The 15,364-nt window shown below is 38.8% G+C and overlaps 1 protein-coding gene across 1 annotated transcript in view; it reads left to right on the forward strand.

Annotated features, from left to right (window-relative positions):
* Positions 1 to 15,364, forward strand: part of DNAAF4 (dynein axonemal assembly factor 4) — a 105,738-nt gene that overhangs the window by 44,278 nt on the left and 46,096 nt on the right. The gene's annotated exons all lie outside the window — the stretch shown is intronic.

Genomic DNA, 15,364 nt, shown 5'->3' on the forward strand with positions numbered 1-15,364 from the left:
ATCCCCTGCATCAGCAGGCGGACTCTCAACCACTTGCGCCACCAGGGAGGCCCGGTACATGTCTCTTTTTGAATTATGGTTTTCTCAGGGTATATGCCCAGTAGTGGGATTGCTGGGTCATATGGTAGTTCTATTTGTAGTTTTTTAAGGAACCTCCATACCGTTCTCCATAGTGGCTGTACCAATTCACATTCCCACCAGCAGTGCAAGAGTGTTCCCTTTTTTCCACACCCTCTCCAGCATTTATTGTTTCTAGATTTTTTGATGATGGCCATTCTGACTGGTGTGAGATGATATCTCATTGTAGTTTTGATTTGCATTTCTCTAATGAGTAAAGATGTTGAGCATCCTTTCATGTGTTTGTTGGCAGTCTGTATATCTTCTGTGCAGAAATGTCTATTTAGGTAAGACTGTCCTCATTTTATTTTTAATTCTTTTTTCTGTTCAGCTTCAGTGATTTCTACTACTTTGTCTTCCAGTTTGATGATCCATTCCTCTGTATCATATAATCTACTGTTGATTCCTTCTAGTGTACTTTTTATTTCAGTTATTTTATGCATCAGCTCTGTTTGGATCTTCTTTATATTTTCTAGTTCTTTGTTAAACTTCTCACTATGGTCATTCATTCTTCTCCTAAGTTCATTGAGCATCTTTATGATCATTACCTTAAATCCTTTATTGGGTAGATTGTTTGTCTTCACTTTGCATAGTTCTACTTCTGGAGTTTTATCTTGTTCCTTTGTTTGGAACACGTCCTTTGTTGCTGCATTTTGCCTAATTCTTTGTGTTTACAGTAGGTTCCCTACACACAAATGAGTTCCATTCCGAAAGCGTGTTCATAAGCCCAATTTTTTCGTAAGACCAACAAAGTTAGCCTAGGTACCCAACTAACACAATCGGCTATACAGTACTGTACTGTAATAGGTTTATAATACTTTTCACACACATAATACATAAAAAACAAAAAAGAAAAATAAAGAAAACAGTTTAAATCTTACAATACAGTACCTTGAAAAGTACAGTAGTACAGTACAACATCTGGCATACAGGGGCTGGCATTGAGTGAACAGGCGAGAGGAGTTACTGACTGGAGGAGGGAGAGGAGGTAGGAGATGATGGAGCTAAAGGATAGTCAGCAATAGGAGATGGAGGGCAAGCTGCAATTTCACTCACGCCTGACATTGATGGCACAGGTTCTGGTTCTTTGCTGGATTCAATTCTATCTACCCTCTTGAAAAAACGATCCCGTGATGTCTGGGTAGTAGCTCTTTTTTTTCTCATCATAGATGACATGGTGACACTAGATTGCATTCTGAACGGCTGCTGCAACCTTTGTATACTGTTCTACATTCAGGTCCTGTGCCTCAAAAACTAACAGTGCCTCCTCAAATAAAGAAAATCCCCTTGCCATTTCTTGCATCATGAATCTCTTCACTTCTTCAGTTACTTCTTCTTCCTCTTGTCTCTCTTTGTACTTTCTCTGGGCCACTGCTTTTTTGTCATCACCGCTGCTTTTACGCTTGCTTTTGGACATCCTGGGCTTGAAATAAAGATACTGTACAGTAAAGTACACAAAAACACAACCACTGTAGCGGATGCACGCACGTGACAAGGTACGCCAGGCATGTGAACTAACTCACGTGCTTGGACATGCGAGAACGCACGTTCACATCTTTGAAAGTTCTCAACTTGAAGGTTCGGATGTAGGGGACTTATTAAGTAGGTCATTTATATTTCCTGATCATGGAGAAGTGGGCATGTGTAAAAGATGTCCTGGGACTTCCCTGGTGGTCCAGTGGTTAAGACTCTGTGCTCCCAATGCACGGGGCCTGGGTTTGATCCCTGGTCAGGTAACTAAATCCCACATGCTGCAAGTAAAGATCCTGCACGCTGCAACAAATATCCGACACATGGCAATGAAGATTCCCACTTGTAGCAACTAAGACCTGATGCAGCCAAATAAATTAATTAATTAATAAATATTAAAGGTAAAATAAAAGACATCCTGTGGGGCTCAGCAACATACTCCCCTTGTGTCACCACAGCTATATGATCTAGGGGTGCCCCCTATGTGACTTCTGTTGTGGCAGGGCCGATTACTGTGGGCATGCTGGTAGAGAGCGCTGGCCCCTGTCCCTGTTGGCTGCTAGGCCCTTCCTCATGAGGCAGCAGTCAGCTGATTATGGGCAGAGCTGGGTCTTGGCATGGTTGGATGCATGGCTTGGGCTTTCCCGGGGTTTGTGCCAGCCTGAGTGGGGCCAGGTCCCAGCAAGGCTGTCTGTGGGCAGGGCGTCCTGGAGCAGCTGGCTGCAGAGCCTGGGTGTCTCAGGATTGGTGCTGCCTGCTGGAAGGTGGGGGTGAATCCTGGGGGATCCTGGGTCTTGTGTCAGCCCACTGGTGGGTGGGGCCAGATCGTAAGGTGGCTGGCTGGGAGGCTATGGAGCCAAGGCTGGTGCCCGCCCACTAGTGGGGAAAACTAGGTCTCCTGTGCAGTTGGCTGTTTGACCTTAGGTGTCCTGGTACTGGTGCTGATAGACTGGTGGACAGGTAAGCCTCCTGCAATAATAAACTAGAGGGAGGACTCCAAAATGTTACCAGCACCAGTGTTCTCATGGTAGAACAAGATCCCCAGAGTGGCTGCTGCCCATGTCTTTATCTCCAAGAGGAGTCCAAGTTGCTTCCTAGCTCTCTGGAAGGCTTTCCAATATCAGCAGGTGGGTCTGACCTAAGCTCTTTTCACATTATTGCTTCTGCTAGGTCTTGGAGTGTGTGAAATTTTGCATACTCCCTTTAAGAGTAGAGTCTGTTTCATACAGCTCTCCGGCTCTCCTGCGCAAAATGCCCACTGGCCTTCAAAGCATCATGTTCTGGGGGCTTGTCTTTGTGGTGCAGGACCCTTGGGCTAGGGAACCCGATGTGTATTCGGACCCTTCTCTCCTTGGGAAGAACATTTGCAACTGTGTTTATCCTCGTGCTTGTGGGTTGCCTGCTGGAGGTGTGGGTCTTGACCATAGGTCTCCACCCCTTCTACCTGTCTCATGGTTCCTTCTATATATTTTTAGTTGTAGAAAATCTTTTCTGTTAGTCTTTAGGTCCTTTCTCATCAATAACTGCTTTGTAAATAGTTGTAATTTTGGTATGTTTATTGAAGGAGGTGAACTCAGGGTCGTCTTCAAACTGCTGCCATGGTAACTTTTTATTTTTAAGCTATTTTTTCCAGTTTTTGAGGTATAATTGACAAAATTGTAGTATATATAAAGTATACAATGTGAAGATTTGATACACGTTTATATAGTAGAAGGAATCCCATAGTCAAGTTCATTAACACATCTATCACTTAACATAGCTACCCTTTTTTTATCTTTTTTTTAATGTGAATCTTTAAGATCTACCCTCTTTAACAGCTTTCAATTATGTAGTACAGTTTATCAACTATAGTTACCATGCTATACATTAGATCCTCAGCACTTGTTCATCTTATAGCTGAAAGTTTGTACCCTTTTACCAACATGTTACCATTTCTCCCACTCCCCCAGCCCCTGGCACCACCATTCAACTTTCTGTGATTCTGACTTTTTCTTTTAAGATTCCACATATGTATGATTCAGGATTTCCTTCTTTTTTAAGGCTGAATAATATTCCATTGTGTGTGTGTTTGTGTACATATATATACACACACACATATACATAAAAAAATAAAGTGTACAATTCTTTGGCTTTTAGTTTATTCACAGGTTATACAACCATCATAACTATCTAATTCTGGAATATTTTCATCACCTCCAAAAGGTACCCCATACCCATTAGCAGTCACTCCCCACTTTTCTCTCCCCTTAGTCCCTTAAAATCCCTAATCTACTTTCTGTCTCTATGAATTTGCCTATTCTGCACATTTCACATACAATATACAGCCTTTGGTGTCTGCTGTCTTTCACTTAGTATAATGTTTGTAGGATTTATCCATGTTGTAACATATCTGAGACCTTCATTCATTTTTTATGGCTGAACAATATTCTATTGCACGCGTATACCACAATTTGTGTATCCATTCATCAGTTGGTGGAAATTTAGGTTCTTTTCATCTTTTGGCTATTGTGAATAGTGCTACTGTTAACATTCACTTGCAAGTATTTGTTTGAGTACCTGTTTTCAATTCTTTTGTGAATAAACCTAGGAATAGAATTGCTGGGTCATTTGTAATTGTATGTTTAATTTTTTGAGGAACCACCAAATAATTTTTCATAATGGGTACACCTTTTACATTCCTTCCAGCAATATATGATGTTTCCAATTTCTTAAATCCTTGTCAACACTTGTTATTTTCCATTTTGTTGATTATAGTCATCCTATTGGGTGTGAATTGGTATCTCAGTGTGGTTTTGATTTGCATTTCCCTGACACTAGTGATGTTGAGCATCTTTTCATGTGTGTCTTGGCCATTTGTATATCTTATTTGGAGAAATGTCTATTCAAGTCCTTTGCCCATTTTTAAATTTTTAAATTGGAATATTTGTCTTTTTGTTGTTGAGTTGTAAGAGTTCTTTATATATTCCAGATACTAGACCCTTATTAGGTAAATGACTTTCAAATATTTTCTCCTACTTTGTAGATTATATTTTCACTTTGATAGTGTCCATTGGTACACAAAAGTTTTAAATTTTCACAGAGTCCAATTTGTTTATTTTTTTCTTTTGTTGCTTGTGCTTTTGGTGTCAGTCATATCTAAAAATCTGTTGACAAATCCAAGGTCATGAAGATTTACCCTATGTGTTCTTCTAAGAGTTTTATGGTTTTACTTCTTATATTTAGGTTGTTGATCCATTTTTAGCTAATTTTTGTATATGATGTGGAGTATGGGTCCTGCCTCATTCTTTGGCATGTGGATATTCATTTGTTCCAGCACCATTTGTTAAAAAGCCTTATCAAAAATCAGTCAGCTTGGGCCTCCCTGGTGGCGCAAGTGGTTGAGAGTCCGCCTGCCGATGCAGGGGATACGGGTTCGTGCCCCGGTCTGGGAGGATCCCATATGCCGCGGAGCGGCTGGGCCCGTGAGCCATGGCCGCTGAGCCTGCGCGTCCGGAGCCTGCGCGTCCGGAGCCTGTGCTCCGCAACGGGGGAGGCCACAACAGTGAGAGGCCCGCATACCGCAAAAAAAAAAAAACAACAAAAAAAAACAAAACAAAACAAAAAAAATCAGTCAGCTCATAGATGTATGAGTTTATTTCTGGACTGTCAATTTTATTGCATTGGTCTATATGTCTGTCCTTATGTCAGTACCACACTCTCTTGATTACTGTAGCTTTGTAATGTTTTTTTTTTTTTTCGGTACGTGGGCCTCTCCCTGTTGTGGCCTCTCCTGTTGTGGAGCACAGGCTCCGGACACGCAGGCTCAGCAGTCATGGCTCATGGGCCCAGCCGCTCCGCGGCATGTGGGATCTTCCTGGACCGGGGCATGAACCTGTGTCCCCTGCATGGGCAGGCGGACTCTCAACCACTGCACCACCAGGGAAGCCCCTGTAATGTATTTTGAAATTAGGAAGTATGAGCCTTCCAACTTTTTTTTTTTCAAGATTATTTTGGTTATTCTGGGTCCCTTGTGGTTACATTTGAATTTGAAGATTGGCTTTTCCATTTCAGTTAATATGGTAGTGTATCCATGTGTTTTCTGATGATTTGAAAAAGGTCATTACATAAAATCTTATTTTTATAATTAAAAAAGTATAGAAAATGAATGGGGGTTAAGATCACTAGTATTTTTTTCTTTTGTTTTTTTTTGAATTTTTTATGTTTTCCCCATAATAAACGTATGTTTTCCCCAATAACAAAACATTTATTTTTGAAAAAGGAACAGTGCTTATCTTCCTATGATTATTTTTTAGACTTTTAATTTCTTTTTGTTCTAACAGGAATCACTAAAATTCTATGTGCATCTACCAAATTTCCAAACATATGAGAAATTAACTTTAGCCATTAGCATGGTATCATGAGAAAAGGCAGTATCTTTGACACTTTCTTATATTTACACTTTGTCAAGTCTACTGACCTACTTATGTTTTGTGTAAATATATCCCAAATTCACAGCATCTGTGTAGAAATAAACTTTCAACAATCATATATATCCACTTTTTTGTTGACTATAAGCTTTTTCATCTTTTCCAGAGGTGTGGTTAAAATCTTTTTTTTATTTCCTATGTCCCCTGGCCTCACAGAGCTCAGAGAAAGTCTGTGAGCAGTTTCTCAGAGCTCTTACAACTTGAGTGCAAGACGGTCAGTCTTCTTTCACTACTTTCCCTAGGTCCCTGAATCTAGACCCTAATCAGCTTCTTGGGAAGTCACTGAAGGTTTATAAGTAGATAATTTTAGGGCAATATATATATAAATAAATATATATATATATATATATTTTTTTTTTTTCTGTATGCGGGCCTCTCATGCTGTGGCCTCCCCTGCCACGGAGCACAGGCTCCAGATGCACAGGCCCAGCAGCCATGGCCCACAGGCCCAGCCACTCCACGGCACGCAGGATCCTCCCGGACGGGGGCACGAACCCACGTCCCCCACATTGGCAGGTGGACTCCTAACCACTGCGCCACCAGGGAAGCCCAATATATATATTTTTAATTCTCTGTATATGGAAGTAAGTGGCCCACACTTTATGGAGTTAAGCTTGGTACAAGTTGAGTTGTTCAAGTGGCTATTATATGTATTATGGAAATAGTGTTATGGAAAAGAGATGGATAGCATAGGGTCACACATTTATAATACTGATTAGGTTTTTGTTAGCCTTGGAAAGAACAGAGTGTGGGAGAAGAAATACTTTTGTTTCAGAGAGAAGTTTAGAGTTTTAAGTTGTTGATGGTTCCTTGTCATCTGAACAGCAAAGTCTTTTGAGATGGAAGTAGCTGAGTTCAATTGGACACCTCCAAAAAGGAAATTATTTGCAAAAGTCTGTTATCAGAGGTGAATAAGATTACTGTTGAACAACAAGGATAAGGTGAAGAGTAGGGTACAAGAGTATGATATTAATTCATTTCCATTAGCCAAAATCTGGTTTAAAAAACAGCAGTTTTTCTTCTGTTCCTCAGTTCTGTCAGATTTGTTCCTTGAATTTGAAGGCTAGTTTAATAGAAGCATTTTAACATATATGACATTAAACATGTCAGTACTATGTCTCTGCGTAGTAAACCCAGGTACTGATTTAAGAAAGATTTCTTCATCAATAAGCCAAAGCTGAATCTTTGAAAGATACCAACAAATCATGACAGGATTGTGAAATCATATAGTGTAAGACCAAAGAATTTTCTATCAAGTAATAACTTTTGTTCAAGGACAGATAGAGCTAACTACTATAGTAAGAGTTTGCTCTTATCCTTTTCTACACCTGGAGTTTCCAAGACACTTACAAATTCTTATGCTTTATATGAAAGTCCAGATTTCAATTTAGTTAGGTTATTCTGCCTTTCAGTTTACTTATGTCCAAATTTGCTGGAGAGTTTAACAAGTTCCTCTCAGTTATTCATGAGTTTGATTTTTTACTTTGTGAATTAATTAGCCATTGGCTCTCCTTATAACTCTCAATGATATCTTTGGGCCACCTTTCACCTATTTGAAAATCTGCCAAAGGGAAAAGAAAATGTCCTAGTCTGCTTGAGCTGACATAATAAACAAGCAAAAAACACAGACTGTGTGGTTTAAGTAACAGAAATTTATTTTCTCACAATTCTGGAAGCTGGGAAGTCCAGTATCTAGGTTCAGGCCGATCCATTTTCTGGTGAGGCCTTGCTTTCTGGCTTGCAGCTGGCTGCGTCCTTGCTGTGTCTTCACGTGGTGGACAGAGAGAGAGATAGAAAGCACTCTGGTGTCACTTCTTATAAGGACAATAATCCTATTGTATCAGGGCCCCACCCTTATGACCTCATTTGACATTAATTACCTCCATGTAAGCCTTATCTCCAAATATTGTCACATTGAGTGTTAGGGCTTCAACATTACAAATTTGGGGGGACATGATTCAGTTCATAGGGAGAAGAGAAGGGAACTGAAATGAAAATCAATTTTGTTACATTTTAGCTTTGAACACATACCTATATTATTTTAACTGGATTATCATTTCCACAGAATATAAACAAACAACTAAATAATTAAATTTCAGAAGTTAACAGCTTTCCAAGAGAAATTTTAACACTGTATTTATTAAACTTCAGACTGAATTAATACTTGAATTTTCTTAGCTTAAGGGGGAGCTCATTGTTAGAATGATATATAGCTCCATGTGGAAGATGTTGACTGAAAAGATAAAACATAACTCTCAATTTTTAGGCTGTGTGTTGTTCAAGGACCTCACTGAGGACTGTAGCCCTGGAAACAGCCTCTCAGATAGCTCTGAGGAACTGTCCCAGAGTGGTAAGGAATGAGCCAGGATATATAGGGTTTTTTGCTGAAAAAATGAACAAACAAAAAACATGTAGTTGAACATCAAAAGATTACTGCTAGGCACAAGAAACAGACATCTCAAGTTAATGATTTTAGTGCTTTTCTATGTATGGGAAGATGCTAGAGTCTGGGCTCATTGAAATTATTCCTTTGAAATGCTTCTTAACTGTCTAGGGCCAGTATCCTGTTTTTCTCCATCCTAATTTCCCCTCAGGGTGCACCATTGGGGCATCTACAGTGGCTGATGGCTTGATGGTGGACAACATTGTTTGTTTATCAGAATGGCAGGCAACATTCTTTGTTTACAGAGATAAAACTTTTCTTTTTTTTTTTTTTTCCCGGTACGCGGGCCTCTCACTGTCGTGGCCTCTCCCGTTGCGGAGCACAGGCTCCGGACGCGCAGGCCCAGCATGGCTCACGGGCCCAGCCGCTCCGCGGCACGCGGGACCCTCCCGGACTGGGGCACGAACCCATGTCCCCTGCATCGGCAGGCAGACTCTCAACCACTGCGCCACCAGGGAAGCCCCTAAAACTTTTTTTTTTTGGCCGCTCTGCCCAGCATGTGGGATCCTAGTTCCCCGCCCAGGGATCGAACCTGCGCCCCCTGCATTAGAAACCTGGAGTCTTAACCACTGGACTGCCAAGGAAGTCCCCACAGAGATAAAACTTTAAGATATTCATAGGGGACATTTTTGCATGTTGTCTTCTTTTCCCATTAGAGCCCTTAACATATTAAACAGTTATTTTAAATTCCATGCCTAATAATTCTTACATCTGTGTTGTATCTGAGTCTGGTTCTGATGATTGCTTTGTCTCTTTACAATGTGTTTTATCTTGCCTTTGGCATGCCCTGCAATTTTTTGTTGAACACTAGGCATATTGTATCAGGTAATAGAAACTAAGGTTAATATGCCTTTAGTGAGTAGATGTATTTACCCTGACTGGGTTTTGAGTTATGTTTAATGTTAGTTATGTTAGCTGTACATAACAGGTACCAGAGGCTTCAGATTCCTCTAGTGTTTTTTTGGTTTTTGGGCGTTTTTTTTTTCCTCTTCTCTTTTGAATTTGGGATTTTTGGCTTCTCTGTCTACTCATCCTCAGAGAGAGCCTTTGTCATAAGCTCTTTCTTCTGTAATCCACTGTCATTATCCTGGAACCCTGTTGGTGTGGTAATAAATTGTAAGGGAGTGGAAACAATCTATAATCTTGCCATTAAATCTCAGTCTTTTCATGGGCCTGTATTTTGGGCCTGTGATCTTCACAAGTGTTCCTCCAGTGATACAGTTTTCTCCCTTGGCTCTTATTCCCTTCTCCAGCTGCAGTGTTCCCCATGTATTTTCCTGAAGCCCTGACAGTTAACTGTGTTTTTTTTCTCCCTTTAGGTGGGACAGGAAGGCTGGGGAGGACTGGAGTGGGAGGAATTCCCTTCCCCCAGCAGGAAGGGAATTCCTTTAGCTCTGACAAGGTCCTTTCTCCTGGAGAGTAGATCTTTGTTATGGAGAATACTCTGGGTATATCTGTATTTCACAATGATTATTTCCCCCCCCCCCCACCCTTTCTGCCAGAGTTCTTATTCATGGTAACCTAGTGGGGTTTCTGATGGTAAAGCTCACAAAAATATGGGGTCACCCTCCAAGACTGTGGCTCCCAAGAGTTTCTCACTGTCATGCTGGGCCACACTCTGACTCCAGCATTGTGTCAAAATTACCATTTAAGTGTTCCTACCAGTTTGCAGCTCTAGTTGCTTCTGCAATAGGCAAGCAGATCTTTTTGTCTTTCTGGATACACTTATCTCTGTGTTTCAGTGTAGCAGTTTGCCCTGTGACTCACTTCTCTGATGGGTCCAAGAAAACTTGGTTTTCAGTGTGTCTTTTTTTGTTATAAGGATAGGAATGACAACTTCTGAACATGTCAGAGCTGAAACTGGAGCTCCCTTGTTGACCTTTTAGCTATTTACATGTATATGTGTATGTATGTGTGTGTGTATATATATAATCTAATATAAATAAACGTAATTTTTATAATATATATTTTTTAGGTCGTGAAAGTTTTTAATTGTTGCCATATGCACCTTTAACTTATCACAGTCTATAATCTACTTCAGGTTAACACTGACTCAATTCCAGTAAAATATAGCAACTTTGCTTTATACAATTCCATTTTTCTCTCCTTATTTTTGGGCTATTATTGCCATTTATGAATAGGTATATGTACATGGATATTATAAACTAAACAATATGTGTTGCGACTTCCCTGGTAGTGCAGTGGTTAAGAATCGCCTGCCAATGCAGGGGACACGGGTCCAATCCCTAGTCCAGGAAGATCCCACATGCCACGCAGCAGCTAAGCTCGTGCACCACACTACTGAGCCTGCATTCTAGAGCCCATGAGCCACAATTACTGAGCCTGCGTGCTGCAACTACCAAAGCCCATGTGCCTAGAGCCCATGCTCCACAACAAGAGAAGCCACTGCAATGAGAAGCCCGTGCACTGCCCCCCACTTGCTGCAACTGGAGAAAGCCCACATGCAGCAACGAAGACCCAACACGGCTAAAAATAAATAAATAAACTTATTTAAAAAAAAAAGTATTGCTTTTTAAAATATCTCAAGTTTTTAAATAAAGAGAAGAAAAGCAATAAAATATTTATTGTCTTTTTACATTTATTTTTTAATTGGATAAAACATAACATAAAATTTACCATTTTAGCCATTTAGAAGTGTATAGTTCAGTGGTATTAAGTACATTCACATTACTGTGCAACCATCACCACCATCCATTTCCAGAACTTTTTCATCTTCTCAGACTGAAACTGTATCCGTTAAATAATAACGTCCCATTCCACATTTCCCTAAGCCCCTAGCAACCAGCATTTTACAGTTTCTATGAATTTGACTCCTCTAGGTATCTCATGTAAGTGGAATCATACCATATTTGTCCATTTGTGCCTGGCTTATTTCACTTAGCATAATGTCTTCAAGGTTCATCCACTTTTTAGTATGTGTCAGAATTTTCTTCCTTTTTAAGGCTGAATAATATTTTATTATTATGTATATACCACATTTTGTTTATCCATTTGTATTGTCTTTTTTTTAAAAGATTTTTTGATGTGGACCATTTTTTTTAAAGTCTTTATTGAATTTGTTACAATACTGCTTCTGATTTATGTTTTGGTTTTTTGGCTCCAAAGCATGTGAGATCTTAGCTGTCCGACCAGGGATCGAACCTGCACACCCTGCATTGGAAGAAGTATTAACCACTGGACTGCCAGGGAAGTCCCTATGTTGTCTTTTATACTTACCTATATATTTACCATTTCCCATATTCTTCATTCCCACTTACAGATCAGAGTTAGTGTTTAGTGCCATTTCCTTTCTGCCTGAAGATTTTCTTTGGTATATCTTGTTGGACAGGTTTGTGGGCAATAGTTTGACACAGTTTTCGTTTATCTTGGAATGTGCTTATTTCATCTTCATTTATGAAGAATGGTTTTGCTGGATCTAGAACTGGTAGTTTGAGTTTCTTTCTGTCAGTGCTTTGAACGTGTCATTTCACTGCCTTCTGTCCTGTGTTGTTTCTAATGATGAATCAGCCTTTAATTATATTATTGTTCCCCTGTCCATGATGAGTCCCTTTTTTCTTGCTGCTTTCAAGATTTCCCTGTTTTTGTTTGGCTTTTGTATTTACTTAGCAGTTTGACTAAGTTGTATCTAGGTGTATCTCTTTGTATTTATTTTACTTTGGTTTGAAATTCTCTGAGGTATATAATGTTTTCATCAAATTTGAGAAGTCTTTACTAAATATTTCTTGATATATTTTTGGTTGAAAACTAGACATTTTAGTTAGTAGATTATAGTAATTCTGAGTTCTGTTTTAATTAATTGTTTATTTTTTAGTAACTTGCCTGGACTTTACCTGTGGGATCAGTCTAGACTCCCTTGTGGTATACAACTGCTGATGTCTCTGACGAGTTTTTTAATTCTTGTTTTCTGGACTGACTTCCTTAAGGGTCTTCCCTGTGTCTGCGTAACTCACTTGTTAGCTGATGATTTGGGCAGAGGTAGTAAACACCTTCAGCCTGAAAGGCTTCCACCCCGTTGCTGATTGGTCTGTGTGTGGGTTTGGAAGTACATTCACAGTTAGAGCAAGTTCTCAAGTATCCCTTGGCTTTGTATTATGCCAGGCTTCCTTAGGTCTCACCCAGAAATGCATAGCTTGCTGTTTAACCAGGGGTGTATGGTGAGCTTATTACAGACCTTCTATGGCTCTCTAATTTACATGATCTTTCTCTTAATTTTCTGAATACTCAGGCACTTACCCTGACTAGGACCTCAACCTCGGACCTCAACTGTAAATTTTCCCTCTTCATTCCCACTTTTCTCCACCAAAGTTTACCACTTTTCTCCACCAAAGCCACAGATTTTCACTGCCCCACCCTGAAATGAGTCCACCGTTTTTGCTAACAAAGCTGCTGGGTTCTTTTTCCTAGTTTCATGTTGGTAAAAATGTCAGTCTTTTCATCCTGGCTGGAGGCGGGTGGTTGGGAGTAACCTTAAGCAGGTCAGAGCCTCCCACTGTTCTTACCTATAACTTTAGCAGTTCTTCTAGAATAAACACTTATCAATTTGCAGGCTGCCTTTGGTTAATTCCCACTGCCCTGAATTGGTTGTTTTTGATAAATTTGTCTAGTTTTATACTTGATCTTTATGGATGAGAATTGCCAACCTCTTCATAGCTCCATAAAACCTGCACGTTTTCTGCTGTGGATGAATTTCACAGTTACTTATCAAGCTCCCTAAGAGTTCTTTTGGTATTTTGATTAGATTTACATTGACTTATAAATTAATTTGCAGAATATCAAAATATTGAGTTTTAAAATATTGAGATTTTCTTCCAGGAATGTGGCATTTATCTCCATTTATTCAGACTTACATTTTATATCCCTCAGCAAAATTATTTAGCTTACATATAGGGTTGGCTCATATTTTGTAAAGCTTACTTGTAGCATTTTAAAAGCTTTTCTGGCAGTTACTAATGAAATGACTTTTTCCATTGTATTTTCTAATTGTTTATTGCCAGATTGTAGGAAAGTTAGTTTTAAGAGTTTGTATAAGTTGATCTTGTATGTGATTGCCTCGCTGAACTCTCCTTTTCATTCTAATAGCTTGTCAGTTTATTATTTGTGTTCTTTTAGGTAGTCTACCATATTATTTGCAAATAATGATGGTTCTAGCTCTGCATAATCTATATTTGTATTTCTTATTTAAAGTTTATTCATTTTAAAAATTTATTTATTTCAAAAATTCTGTTGTGTAGGTTTTGCCCGCTAGGAAAATAGTAAAGCAGTAGACATATTGGCCTTAGGTACTTTACTAGAAATATTTTTAATGCTTCACTATGAAGCATAATATTGTGTAGGTCCTTTTATTGATCTAAAATTTTTTTCTTAGTATCAAGGGTATTTTGACATGTAGTGAGATCATATTTTTTCTCTTTTGATTTCCTAATATCATAGATAAGAAATACATCATTGATCAAGATGTATTATAATTTTAATATTTTCCTTGATTCAGTTTTCTAGTATTTTATTTATTATTTTTGTACATAATAAATGAGATTGGCTTAAAAAGAACAATGCCTGATAAGCCAGAGATTCATTCCAAATTAAAATAATTATAGATTTCCCTTTCTTCAGGAATTTCATTTAGGAGCTGCTCATTATTCTCCCGTTACTTATATTTGCTGTCTGTATTAAACTAATATCCCATACTATATGGCATCCTTTTTTGAGCAGTACAAAGCACTTAAAATCCAGTTCTTTCAGTGTGGTGATTGTTTTTCTAGCTTTCTGAGTTACTACATGTTCCTCCTTTAAGTGGTATATTCCCCTTATTATGTTTTTTTAAAAATAAGACCTTCAAGGATTGTTTCACATTTGTCTGTCTCTGTTTCTCTTTGCTGTATGTAGTCTGCCTTTATCATAATCATAAGGTATTACCTTCTTCATGTTTTTCTGTTCATTCTAGTTCCTTCTGTCACCTGCTCTTTGAAGCCTTTTTTAATCCTTCCTCTTCCTCATTAATCCCTCATTAATCCCTGAGGACTATTTTTGTGTTTCTAATATAGCCTATTATAAATTGCATATACGTATATCTTTATATGTACACATGTGTGCATGCGTGCACACACACGTATTTCCCTTTACTACATCTTGGCATAATAGAAGAACTTTCTTGTTACTTTTGGTTATAAGAACAGTCTTGTTTTTGGTAAGTAAGACTCAGTCTTATGCATTTTTAAAAACTTTTCAAAATTCACTCTGCTTAACAGGGATCATGAGGGGTGGTGTTCTAACTCTTCACATACTTTTTCCTCCTTCCGTGTGTTGGGGAACAGAGGAAGGAGGGAAAAAAGGCAAACATATTACTAAACTGGGGGAAGTTGTCATCTTCATCATGGCCTATTATCAGGCATTTAAATGCTGGTTCATTGCCACGTGCAGATTCTTTCTGGCCCAACCTGTTGGCAGCTCACTGCGGCTCTCTGAATTTAGGACATATAGTAATTAGCATCTTTTGTGCTTAGTTTAGGCCTTAGGGGCAATTCTGGGATTATAAGAAACTCCTGTTAGTAATCTGTGAAATTTATTTTACAATAAATGTTTCATGGTATAATAGGAAAATAAACAGTCTCCAGAAGAGGGTATTAACTCATGCAAATATTATAGAGTACCTCTTCAGTGCACGGTTTTCATACCTATAATGTTAATTCTATATCCTAAAATAATTCAGCCTCTAGGAAACTTTTTCCCAGCATGTCATTCTAGAGTTGTGTCAGATGTCCTATTTAAAAATAAATTAATTTAAATTTACATTAATGAAACGTAAATAAAATTACCAATTCAGTTCCTCAGTCACACTAGCCCCATTTTA

This window comes from Mesoplodon densirostris, chromosome 4 (assembly GCF_025265405.1).
Source record: "Mesoplodon densirostris isolate mMesDen1 chromosome 4, mMesDen1 primary haplotype, whole genome shotgun sequence".
In the NCBI taxonomy this organism is placed as follows: Eukaryota; Metazoa; Chordata; class Mammalia; order Artiodactyla; family Ziphiidae; genus Mesoplodon; species Mesoplodon densirostris.